Raw genomic sequence first — 14,437 nt, 5'->3', positions numbered from 1 at the left:
GGCTCCAAACCGCCATAAAAATGCCAGACTACAGTTTGCAACTGCACATGGGGACAAAGATCGTACTTTTTGAAGACATGTCCTCTGGTCTGATGAAACAAAAATAGAACTGTTTGGCCATAATGACCCTCGTTATGTTTGGAGGGAAAAGGGGGAGGCTTGCAAGCCGAAGAACACCATCCCAACCGTGAAGCACGGGGGTCGCAGCATCATGCAGTGGGGGTGCTTTGCTGCAGGAGGGACTGGTGCCCTTCACAAAATAGATGGAATCATGAGGTAGGGAAAGTTATGTGGATATATTGAAGCACCATCTCAAGACATCAGTCAGGAATTTAAAGCTTGGTTGCAAATGGGTCTTCCAAATGGGTCTTCCAAATGGACAATGACCCCAAGCTTACTTACTGAGCGAAATGACTATCGCCCTGTAGCACTCACTTCTGTCATCATGAAGTGCTTTGAGAGACTAGTCAAGGACCATATCACCTCCACCCTACCTGACACCCTAGACCCACTCCAATTTGCTTACCGCCCCAATAGGTCCACAGACGACGCAATTGCCATCACACTGCACAATGCCCTAACCCATCTGGACAAGAGGAATACCTATGTAAAAATGCTGTTCATCGATTACAGCTCATCGATTACACTGGGTCTCGACCCCAACCTGTGCAACTGGGTCCTGGACTTCCTGACGGGCTGCCCCCAGGTGGTGAGGGTAGGTAACAACATCTCCACCCCGCTAATCCTCAACACCCCACAAGGGTGCGTTCTCAGCCCTCTCCTGTACTCCCTGTTCACCCACGACTGCGTGGCCATGCACACCTCCAACTCAATCATCAAGTTTGCAGACGACACTACAGTGGTAGGCTTGCTTATCAACAACGACGAGACAGCCTACAGGGAGGAGGTGAGGGCCCTCGGAGTGTGGTGTCAGGAAAATAACCTCACACTCAATCTCAACAAAACAAAGGAAATGATCGTGGATTTCAGGAAACAGCAGAGGGAGCAGCCCCATATCTACATTGACGTGACAGTAGTGGAGAGGGTGGAAAGTTTTCAGTTCCTCGGCGTACACATCATGGACAAACTGAAATGGTCCACCCACACAGACAGTGTGGTGAAGAAGGCGCAGCAGCGCCTCTTCAACCTCAGGAGGCTGAAGAAATTTGGCCTGTCACCAAAAACACTGACAAACTTTTACAGATGCACAATCGAGAGCATCCTGTCGGGCTGTATCACCGCCTGGGCAAACTACCTGCCCTCCAGGACACCTACACCACCCGATGTCACAGGAAGGCCAAAAAGATCATCAAGGATAACAACCACCCGGGCCACTGCCTGTTCACCCCGCTATCATCCAGAAGGTGAGGTCAGTACAGGTGCATCAAAGCGGGGACCGAGAGACTAAAAAACAGCTTCTGATTCTACACTCCCAGAGCCCTCACTTCCTTCCTGTAGGATGCCTCGTCATTGTTGGTGATCAAGCCTACTACTAGTGTGTTGTCTTCAAACTTGATAATTGAGTTGGAGGCGTGCATGGCCATGCAGTCATGGGTGAACAGGGAGTACAGGAGGGGGCTGAGCACGCACCCTTGTGGGAATGAACAGCATTCTTACATAGATATTCCTCTTGTCCAGATGGGATAGGGCAGTGTGCAGTGTGATGGCGAGTGCATCGTCTGTGGACCTATTGGGGCGGTAAGCAAATTGAAGTGAGTCTAGGGTGACAGATAAGGTGGAGGTGATATGATCCTTGACTAGTCTCTCACAGCACTTCATGATGACGGAAGTGAGTGTTACAGGGTGATAGTCATTTACGGACATACTCAATCTCTCCCTATGTTTACACCATAGTCTAAATGTCAACAGTATGTTTATGTGTGATAACACTCTCGGTAGCCGATGTGAGCAAGACCTTTAAAAACTTATCAGGGATAGAGGTCCTTGAAACTGGAGCGCGCGCAATTCAAATAAATAATCATAAATATTATGGATATTAAATATTTATGTACACATAAGTGTCTTATTTCGGCTGAAAGCTTATATTATTGTTAATTTAACTGCACTGTCCAATTTACAGCAGCTATTACAGCGAAAACATGCCATGCGATTGTTTGAGGACGGCGCCCCACATCAAAATATTTTTCCACCGGCACAGGTTTCATACATTCACAAATACCGATTAATTATTATCTTAATTAATTCACTTACTTTTTGAAAATCTTCCTCTGATTTGTCATCCAAAGTGTCCCAGCTATAACATGTAGTGTTGTTTTGTTAGATATAATCCTTCTTTATATCCCAAAAAGTCTGTTTAGTTGGCTCCAACGATTTGAGAAATCCACTCGTTCAACATGCAGAGAAAGGAATCCGAAAATCTACCCTTAAATTGTTTCAACAAGTCAAAATATGTTTCTACTACTCCTCAGATACCCTAAAATGTAATCAAACTATAATATTTCTTACGGTAAGAAGTATGTTCAATAGGAAACCGATTTTAGCAGGTGCACACTGTCTTCATGGTGCACGCAAACAAGACTGTGTCCTTCTGCTAAAACTGATATTTCTTATTCGTTTTTGAAGTTACAAGCCCGAAACCTTGAACATAGACTGCTGACACCCTGTGGAATCCATAGGAATTGCATCCAGGAAGCTAATATTCAATATGACCATACTCTTGCATTTCTAAGAGGATGGTCTCTCAAAAGAAATAACATTCCGGTTGGTTTTTCTTTGGATTTTCTCCTACCATATCTATTGTGTTATATTCTCCAAAAGTATTTTCAATTTTCTAAAAACTTCAAGTGTTTTCTTTCCAATGGTACCAAGTATATGCATATCCTGGCTTCAGGGCCTGAGCTACAGGCAGTTTACTTTGGGCACGTCATTCAGGCAGAAATGGATAAAAAAGGAGACAATGGTTTTTCTTTATTTGCGAGGCTACCAGACGAGCTAAATGCCTTTTATGCTCGCTTCGAGGAAAGCAACACTGAAGCATGCATGAGAGCACCAGCTGTTTCAGACAACTGTGTGATAACGCTCTCGGTAGCCGATGTGAGCAAGACCTTTAAACAGGTCAACACTCACAAAGCCTACATGTACTCAAAGCATGCGTGGACCAACTGGAAAGTGTCTTCACTGACATTTTCAACCTCTCCCGGACCGAGTCTGTAATACCTACATGTTTCAAGCAGACCACCATAGTCCCTGTTCCCAAGGAAACGAAGGTAACCTGCCTATATGATTACCGCCCTGTAGTACTCATGTCGGTAGCCATTAAGCGCTTTGAAAGGCTGGTCATCAACAGCATCATCCCGGACACCCAAGACCCACTCCAATTTGCATTCCGCCCCAACAGATCTACAGATGACGCAATGTCAATCACACTCCACACTGCCCTTTCCCACCTGGACAAAAGGAACACCTATGTGAGAATGCTGTTCATTGACTACAGCTCAGCATTCAACACCATAGTGCCCACAAAGCTCATCACTAAGCTAAGGACCCTGGGACTAAACACCTCCCTCTGCAACTGGATCCTGGACATCCTGACCGACCGCCCCCAAGTGGTCGGTCAGGACAATACATCTGCAACGCCCCTCAAGGGTGTGTGCTTAGTCCCCTCCTGTACTTCCTGTTCACCCACGACTGCGTGGCCAAGCATGACTCCAACACCATCATTAAGTTTGCTGATGACACAACAGTGGTAGACCTGATTACCGAAAATGATGAGACAGCCTATAGGGAGGAGATCAGAGACCTGGCAGTGTGGTGCCAGGACAACAACATCTCCCTCAATGTGAGCAAGACAAAGGAACTGACCATGGACTACAGGAAAAGGAGGGCCTTACAAGTCCACATCACCAACAAACTATCATGGTCCAAACACTCCAAGACAGTCGTGAAGAGGGCACACCAACACCTTTTCTCCCTCAGGAGACTGAAAAGATTGTCATGGGTCCCCAGATCCTCAAAAAGTTATACAGCTGCACCATCGAGAGCATCCTGACCAGTTGAATCACCACCTACTGCTTGGCATTTGACCGTAAGGCGCTACAGAGGGTAGTGCATAAGTCCCAGTACATCACTGTTGCCAAGCTTCCTGCCATCCAGGACGTATATACTAGATGGTGTCAGAGGAAAGCCCCAAAATTTGTCAAAGACTCCAGTCACTAATGTCATAGACTGTTCTCTGCTACTGCATGGCAAGCAGTACTGGAGCGCAAAGTCTAGGACCATTTGGCTCCTTAACAGCTTCTACCCCAACAAAAAAAACTGCAGAACTTTTAATCAACTTGCTACCCGGACTATTTACATTGACACCCCCCCATTTGTTTTTACACTGGTGCTACTCGCTGTTTATTATCCATGCATAGTCACTTTACTCCTACACACAAATTACCTTGACTAACCTGCACCCCCGCACATTAACTTGGTACCGGTACCCCCTATTATATAGGCTCCTTATTGTTATTTTATTTTGTTACTTTTTTAAATTTTTACTTTGGTTTATTTGGTAAATATTTTCTTTACTCTTTCTTGAACTGCATTGTTGGTTAAGGGCTTGTAAGTAAATATTTCACGGTACGGTGAATTCGGCTGTTGTATTCGGCGTATTTGACAAATACAGTTTGATTTGATTTGACCCGATACTATTTAGAAATATTATATATTATTAAAAAGAAGATTATTATTAATCAAATTAAATGAAAAACAATCTCACTTATCAGAAATATTCACAGTCTATGGGTTTATGGTGATAATGTAGGCTACATGGCTTGAATGCAATGCAATTTCATCTGCTATTTCTGGAGAAGTGCAAATATGATCTGTAAGATGGTTCCAAGATGTTTATAAAACATAGAACTTGACAGCAGTGAGTGGACATTCCCCCTTTGTCTTTATATTGGATCTTTATCCAGCTCCTGTGAACATTATGGATCAATTACGGTGCCTGTAACTGTATTTAGCCTATGATTCATTTTATTTGAATTCGATTGGAATTATGTAATGTCTTTTTAGGCCTTATCAATAGCCCTGTGAATTTAATCTTGCTTATTGACTATGTTTGGCATGTTCATGTCCAGACTACAATTTACAGTAGATCTAGCCCCTATATCAGTGCAAATGCTATAGCCTATGCTTAACAATGTATTTCCATATTGAAGCAATGCAATTACAACTATGTGGAATGCAAACATTCATCATATTATGCCAATATGGGGCAGACTTTTTAACCAACTAGGCTATAAAATACTAACATCTGAATTGGAGTTGATGACAACGCAATACATAAAAGACCATAAATACATAGCTTGAAGCAACCACATATTTAGACATGAGCACATTCTGATTGGCCAGTGAGGGGCCAATCCTCGACACACCCACAACTTGTTTGTTCGTCAAATCCCAGCCCTTTCTCGCCAACACCAGCAACTGCAATGATAATTGTGGTTGTGGAAATAGCTAAAATATTCATAGCGCTTAGATTTACCATTGCGTTTGTTAAAATATATCCTTAAATCTCAATAGTGTATAATGCGTTCCGTACCTTGTGGACAATATAACAAACAGTTGACAATATAAAACAGATGTTAAAATGTACTTTGAAGCAATAGGTAAGGGATAAAATCATGAATTGCTGTCCTTGGGCATTAAAAATGACTTACAGCAGAAGGGTGGGGGAGGCAGCTGGGTATCTTTGTATCATTAAGAGACCTACAGTGAAAGGAGGGAAGGTAGTCCAGGAACAATTTGGAACCAGTACTAGGAGCACTGTTCAAATATATCTTCGCTTTTGCCAGGAAATATATGCTGTAAGACATTTTGTGTGTAATATTGGTAGACGATCGTTATTGAGACCAAACGAATAAGATAAAAATGTATTATTTCCATGCAGATACCTTAGATTAATTTTACTGTACTAGCATTGGGTGTTTTAAGGTGCTTTACATGCGTAGAGAGATGGCATTGAACTTTGCATGCTTTAATAACTTGTAGTAACTTCAAGGTCATATCAGAGTAAGATCCCCGTCGAAGGCTGGCACCATCAGAAAATATTGAGTGAACACAATCACATGCAGCCCTTGCCTTGATTAAATTATACCCCAGTCAGCACGTTTAGTACATGGGCCCGGATGGCTTCGTCTAATAAATCAAATTATTAAATAGCAGGGGTCCTATAGATGTGGCCTTTTGAAAATGATGCTGCACATGCTGTTCAGAGAAATGGTTTCCAGCTGTACAACTTTATATTAATAATAATTCTGGAAATTCAGCCTATGCTTAATTTAGCAGAACCACATCACCTCTTTCATTTCTTTGTGCATGTGGGTTGCAAATATAATTATACAAATGCAGTTTTAGCCACTGCTTCACTTGATTATAACAGCTTGCTGAGGTTTGTCAATCTGAATGAATCAATAAATACACTAAACAAAAATATAAACGCAACATGCAACATTTTCAAAGATTTTACTGAGTTACAGTTCATATAAGGAAATCAGTCAATTGAAATAAATAAATTAGGCCCTAAACTATGGATTTCACATGACGGGAAATACAGATATGCATCTGTTGGTCACAGACACCTTAAAAAAAAGGTAGGGGTGTGGATCAGAAAACCAGTCAGTATCTGGTGTGACTACCAGATACTTATCAGGCCGTTGATTGTGGCCTATGGAATGTTGTCCCACTCCTTCTCAATTGCCATGTGAAGTTGATGGATATTTAACCTTTTATTTAACTAGGCAAGTCAGTAAAGAACAAATTCTTATTTACAATGACAGCCAAGGAACAGTGAGTTCAGGGGCAGAACGACAGATTGTTACCTTGTCAGCTCAGGGATTCAATCTAGCAACATTTCAGTTACTAGCCCAACGATCTAACCACTAGGTTACCTGCCGCCCCAAATATTATATCGGCGGGAACTAGAACACGCTGTTGTACACATCCATCCAGAGCATCCCAAGCCTGCTCAATGGGTGACATGTGTGGTGAGTAATGCAGGCTATGGAAGAACTGGGACATTTCCAGGAATTGTGTACAGATCCTTGCGACATGGGGCTGTGCATTATCATGCTGAAACATGAGGTGATGGTGGCGGATGAATGGCACTACAATGGGTCTCAGGATCTCGTCACGGCATCTCTGTGCATTCATCCGCCAATAAAATGGTAAAATGCAATTGTGTTCATTGTCCGTAGCTTATCTGTGCCTATACCATAAACCCACCGCCAACATGAAGCACTCTGTTCACAACGATGCCACATGACATCTGCCATCTGCCCGGTACAGATGAAACCAGGATTAATTTGTGAAGAGCTCACTTCTCCAGCACACTTACATTTACATTTAAGTCATTTAGCAGACGCTCTTATCCAGAGCGACTTACACATTCTCAATTACAACGCCGAACTGCAGTCAGGACCCTGGTCAGGACGACGGTTTGTGCAGAAATTCTTTGGTTGTGCAAAACCACAGTCTCATCAGCTGTCCGGATGGCTGTTCTCAGACGATCCCGTAGATTATGAAGCCGGATGTGGAGGTCCTGGGCTGGCGTGGTTACACATGGTCTGCGGTTGTGAAGCCGGATGGACGTACTGCCAAATTCTCTAAAATGACGTTGGAGGCAGCTTATGGTAGATAAATTAACATTACATTCTCTTGCAACAGCTCTGGTGGACATTCCTTCAGTCAGCATGCCAATTGCATGCTCCCTCAAAACTTGATACATCTGTGGCATTGTGTTGTGTGACAAAGCTGCACATTTTAGAGTGGTCTTTTATTGTCCCCAGCACAAGGTGCACCTGTGTAATGATCATGCTGTTTTGTCAGCTTCTTGATATGCCACACTTGTCAGGCGGATGGATTATCTTGGCAAATGATGCATGCTCATAAACAGGGATGTAAACAAATTGTGCACAACATTTGAGATAAATAAGCTTTTTGTGGGTATGGAACATTTCTGGGATATTTTTTTTCAGCTCATGAAACACTTTACTTGTTGCGTTTATATTTTTGTTCAGTGTAAATACATACTATACATTGTGTACCCTCTGTGTTATTACTCAGAACAACATAACAACTAATCATTATGGGGGCTTTCTTATTTTACACAGTTATTCATATGTACACAGCAAATTCAGTTTTAAATTAACACTGAAAGTGTGGACCCATATAGACACTGAACAGTATTGAATTAAATACAGCCAGCCAAAGTGTCACGACTTCCACGTTCCTCTCCTTGTTCGGGCGGTGTTCGGCGGTCGACGTCGCCGACCTTCTAGCCATCACTGATCCATTTTTCATTTTCCATTGGTTTTGTCTTGTCTTCCTTCACACCTGGTTCCAATCCAATCAATTACATGTTGTGTATTTAACCCTCTGTTTCCCCTCATGACCTTGTCGGAGATTGTTTGATTGTATGTGATGTGCAAGTTATGTGTTGGTGTGCGACGGGTTTTGTACCCACTTTTGTTATTTTGTATATTTTGTTTTTTTGGAGTTTTGTCAGCACTTATTAACTTCTCTAGGGTAGGGGGCAGCATTCGAAATTTTGGATGAAATGCATGCCCAAATTAAACTGCCTGCTTCTCGGGCCCAGAAGATATGATATGCATATAACCGGTAGATTTGGATAGAAAACACTCTAAAGTTTCCAAAACTGTTAAAATAGTGTTGGTGAGTATAACAGAACTGATTTGGCAGGCGAAAACCTGAGAAAAATCCATTCAGGAAGTAGTTTTTTGTATTGTTTTGTAGTTTTCTATTCAATGCCATTACAGTATCCATTGACTTAGGACTCAAATTGCAGTTTCTATGCCTTCCACTAGATGTCAGCAGTCTTTAGAAATAGTTTCAGGCTTGTATTCTGAGAAATTAGGAAGTAAGAGCAGTCTGAATGAGTGGACCCTAAAGGGTCACAGAGCTTTTTCATGCGTGAGACCGAGAGAGTGCTTTTCTTGTTTACCTTTTGATTTGACGACGTTATTGTCCGGTTGAAATATTATAGATTATTTCGATTACTTTATGTTCCACAATACATGTATGTTTTGTTCGGTAAAGTTCATATTTATATCCAAAAATCTGAGTTTAGGCGGGATGCTACTGTCTCACTTGCCCAAATGCCAGAGAAAATGCAGAGCGCCAAATTCAAATAATCTACTATAAAAATCAAACTTTCATTAAATCACACATGAAAGATACCAAATTAAAGCTACACTGGTTGTGAATCCAGCCAACATGTCAGAATTCAAATAAGCTTTTCGGCAAAGCAAACAATGCTATTATCTGAGGATAGCACCATAGTAAACAAAGAGAGAGAAGCATATTTCAACCCTGCAGGCGCGATACAAAATGCAGAAATAAAAATATAATTCATGCCTTACCTTTGACGAGATTCTGTTGTTGGCACTCTAATATGTCCCATAAACATCACAAATGGTCCTTTTGTTCGATTAATTCCGTCGATATATATCCAAAATGTCCATTTATTTGGCGCGTTTGATCCAGAAAAACTGGTTCCAACTTGTGCAACGTTACTACAAAATATCTCAAAGGTTACCTGTAAACTTTGCCAAAACATTTCAAACTACTTTTGTAATACAACTTTAGGTATTTTTTTACCTAAATAATAGATAAAATTGAAGACGGGATGATCTGTGTTCAATACAGGATTAAAACAAACTGTAGCTAGCATTCTGGTCACGCGCCTCTAACAAACAGGACACTTCGAGTGACCCTCGTTCAAGATGGCCGTACTTCTTCATTACACAAAGGAATAACCTCAACCAATTTCTAAAGACTGTTGACATCCAGTGGAAGCGGTAAGAACTGCAAGAATGACCCTTAGAAATCTGGATTACCAATGAAAATCATTGAAAAGAGAGTGACCTCAAAAAAAAAATATCTGAATGGTTTGTCTTCGGAGTTTCGCCTGCTAAATAAGTTCTGTTATACTCACAGACATGATTCAAACAGTTTTAGAAACTTCAGATTGTTTTCTATCCAAATCTACTAATAATATGCATATCTTATCTTCTGGGGAGGAGTAGCTGGCAGTTGAATTAGGGCATGCTTTTCATCCAAAATTCCAAATGCTGCCCCCTACCATAGAGAAGTTAAACGACTCCGTTTATACCAAGTTCGTTCTCCTGCGCCTGACTTCCCTGCCACCAACACGCACCCCTTACACAAAGGCTATGCAACTCTGAGGGATTTAAAGATTAATGTAGATGAGAATACAAGCACAGCGGAGTACAGATGTCGTATCTTAATTTGAGCCAGTTTGCTACGGCAGGAAAATAATCCTGCAGCAAGAGGAAATGTGAATTATTATGTGGATTATAATTAATGGTCATTTTTTGTAGGGGTTGATACATTTTTCTTAAGGGAAAATCAAGTCTGAAGTTTCAAAGTGGAAATTACAAACATAAGAGGTCTTTTCAGACCTCAAATACACTATAAGTAAAACATGTCCTGCACTGCAGGAAAGTTCTCCTGCAAAAGGGTGATCAAATTAAGGCGTAGATTCAATCAGATCAACCCGGTGACCGGCAATAGCGACACCTGCATAGCTGATGTTTAGCGGGGTTGGAGGTGTAACTGCTTGGAGCTGTCAATTCGGTGAGCAGCTGCTCTTAAACATTGTCACGAAGCCACACCGGTCCCACTCGCATTAGAAGTTCCAAATGAGAAAGTGTAGACCAGGTATATAGAAATAATGACGCTCAAATTTAAAATCATTAAACTAAATATTGAGGATTTTAATCAACCTAATCGAGGTGTAGATTAGTCTACATCTCACAATGTCCGCTTTAGGCATAATGCCAGGAGCTGCTTGTGGATTTGACAGCTTTAATGCAGTTCCACCTCCAACACCGCCAAAACAACCACTATGCAGATATCCACGTAGGCAGTCCCTGCAGTCAAATGAACAATTCAGCTTTTTTGGGTGGAATGTTATTAATATTAGTAATTGTTAAACATTATTTTATTATTTAACACTGAAAATACAGTGTTTCTATGTCATCAAACGGTTTTGTTATGTGTCAGTCTTTTATGATGTTCACTACATATACAAAAGTATGTGGACATCCCTTCAAATTAGTGGATTCTGCCATTTCAGCCACAACCGTTGCTGACAGGTGTATAAAATTGATCACACAGCCATGCAATCTCCATAGACAAATATTGGCAGTAGAATGGTCTTACTGAAGAGCTCAGTGACTTTCAACGTGGTACCGTCATAGAATGCCACCTTTCCAACAAGTCAGTTCATCAAATCTCTGCCCTGCTAGATCTGTCCCAGTCAACTGTAAGTGCTGTTATTGTGAAGTGGAAACATCTAGGAGCAACAACAACTCAGCCGCGAAGTGGTAGACCACACAAGTTCTACAGAACGGGACCACCGAGTGCTGAAGTGAGTAGAGAGTAAAACTTGTCTGTCCTCGGTTGCAACACTCACTACCTACCTCCAAACTGCATCTGGAAGCAACGTCAGCACAAGAACTGTTCTGTAGCAGTGGAAACTCGTTCTCTGGAGTGATGAATCACACATCACCATCTGGCAGTCTGACGGATGAATCTGGGTTTGGCAGATGCCAGGAGAACGCTACCTGCCCCAATGCTTAGTGCCAACTAAAGTTTGGTGGAGGAGGAATAATGGTATGGAACTGTTTTCCATGGTTCGGGCTAGGCCCCTTAGTTCCAATGAAGGGAAATCTTAACGCTACAGCGTACAATGACATTCTAGACGATTCTGTGCTTCCACCTTCTGCACAGAGCCCTGACCTCAACCCCATCGAACACCCTTGGAATGAATTGGAATGCTGACTGTGAGCCAGGCCTAATTGCCTAACATTAGTGCCCGACCTCACTAATGCTCTTGTGGCTGAATGGAAGCAAGTCCCCTCAGCAATGTTCCAACATCTAGTGGAAAGTTTTCCCAGAAGAGTGGAGGCTGTTATAGCAGCAAAGTCAGGACCAACTCCATATTAATGCCCATGATTTTGGAATGAGATGTTCAACGAGCCGGTGTCCACATACTTTTGGTCATGTAGTGTATGTTAATGAGCTAGGCTTCTAAACTGACAGTGACTGCAGGGCAAAACAGAAGGACATGGCTAGCCACTCAACCATAAAAAGTCATTTTATTTGGTTATGCATAAGTCATACATAATTCAAATTACAAAAAAAGTTAAGCAGGTTATTCAATCAATTCAATAAATGTTATGTCAATAAATAATAAGCAACTATTAAATAGAAAACAAGAAAAAAAAGCATAATGTACAAAAACATGTTCTATTTCAAAAAACTAAAGTTTCAGCATTCTTAAACAGTTAATTAGTTCGTTTTTGTTTTACAGTGTTTTTTGGGTAGTAGATCTTGCCTTTTTAAGTTTTTAAAAGGATGGAGATTAGCTGCCACTCTGTTCTAGTCTCGATGTAAATTCAATTGTTAGGGAACCAGTACCACATATCACTTAAATTGGAAAAGCACTCTCACTCACGGGTGCAACAAATGTAGCCTCTTACAAGACACGCATCAAAATATGTCAATTTTAGTGATGTTACGTTTGATATTGGAGCTCCAAGGTATGCGTCGAAATCGTTAAGCAGTGTACTTCGAAGCAGTGTCCCGATGCGTGGGATGTCATCTATAATAATGTGGCTGCTCAAAATTATTTTGACCAGCAGCTGCCACTAGTGTACATTATGTTGATCAAAGCCTTGAGTAATGATCCTATTTTCGACACAATTGGCTGGAAAACATCAATGCTTCAGGAGGCTTTGTTTCCCCGTCACTGGTTATTATACCATGCATCCACTTGTGTTCAAAAGATATTTGGCACTTCAAAAATGTGGTATGGTACAGTATTCCTAATTGCAGTTAATTACTGGCCTGTACAATTGGCCTGTAAGTTACCGTAGAATTTCAGGACAAGGTTTGTAGTATTCCTAAAATACAGTATATTACCGTATTCTGGGGGGTTACAGGATTCTCAACAAATATAGCCTCTTAAAAGTCTTAAAATATGTTAATGAGCCAGAGACTCCTTCCCCGCCCACAACATTTCACTACAATGCACCAAAGTGATACTGTAAATACACATTTATGGTACACATTTATGGTATTTTACTGTGCATTCTACAGTGATTTACTGTATTCAGTTTACACAGTATGATACTGTTGATTAATACAGTAAGTAATTACTGTATAATTATAAAAATGGCTAACAATCTATATAGTTATTTGTTGTATTCTATTTCTCAAGTGACTCTCCAGGCTTTATAACCTTGTCAGACATTTCCATGAGGCCCATGCTATCTGTCATTGAATAAAAAGTAGCGTTGACATAGCATCTGCATCTTTTGGAACTATGAGCTTACAGTACAAGTAGCATAATGTTGACACAAAGCCTAATAAACCATTCTTCCCATTGTCAAGGCATTGTGATTGACAGAGCCATCTCTCAAAAGTGCACTCGAGTGATCTATGAACCTGTTGAAGAACTTTTTGAAATAGACCAATCCCAGCACAGGTTGAAGGAAGCATTCAAACAGTAAAATAATGACTCTCAGCTCCATGGCAGGTATGTGCAGGAGGATTTGAGATAAAAATCTTATTTTTCCTTCAACACCTTACTCACTTCCTTTCTCAATAAAAAATGTGTCTATTCTTTCAAAGCAGCTGGAAGCCATGAGTCTCATTCTAAATGCAATTATATTTGTGCTTTTCACCCCCGCCACACTGTGGATCTGCTATGAACCCTAGCAATAGGGTCATGTATTATTAAGCTAAGTCTTTTGTTATTGATGTATTTAAGGGAAGGAAGCGGGAAGTGTCTGAATCAAGGCCTTTCCTTTTTGATGTGGAAAATTGGACTCTCCACTCTCCCTCGAGGGCCAGATTGATCTGATAAAATGCATTTCCATTATTTCAGTATCTTTGTGCTGTTTGGTTATCACATTTTTTGTAATGTTTCTGTATGGATGATGTTCTTGCCTGGTCATTCTGTGCAATCTGAAAGTTATAATGTGTTTTTTATGAGTAACAATGGAATATTTGATAGCAAGGGGTTATTCCTAGGTACCATATTAACCATATTATGACTATTACTGCGCATCAAACTGTCATCCAACTCGGAATTCCAACTCGGGAACTCGAGTTCCCAGTTATTTTGAACGTGTCAATAGAATACCACAGTATGAGTCATAATACCGATAAAACCTATAGAGGTTAAACAGGGAAATGGTTCCAATCATTTATCCACTTAAACACTTCAAATAAGGCCTGTGTTTCGTGTAAGCTTACCCTGGCATGACGTTTTGATAACCATGTGAATTTCTCTAGGACAAGGTGACTTTTATAAATATATCCGATTGTATTTACCCCACAAAATGAAATGCTAATTAGGTTCTAATGTGGCGAGTTC

This window comes from Salvelinus namaycush, chromosome 19 (assembly GCF_016432855.1).
Source record: "Salvelinus namaycush isolate Seneca chromosome 19, SaNama_1.0, whole genome shotgun sequence".
NCBI classification, from domain to species: domain Eukaryota; kingdom Metazoa; phylum Chordata; class Actinopteri; order Salmoniformes; family Salmonidae; genus Salvelinus; species Salvelinus namaycush.
The sequence above is the reverse complement of the archived record's forward strand: the minus strand, read 5'-3'. Positions refer to the sequence as shown.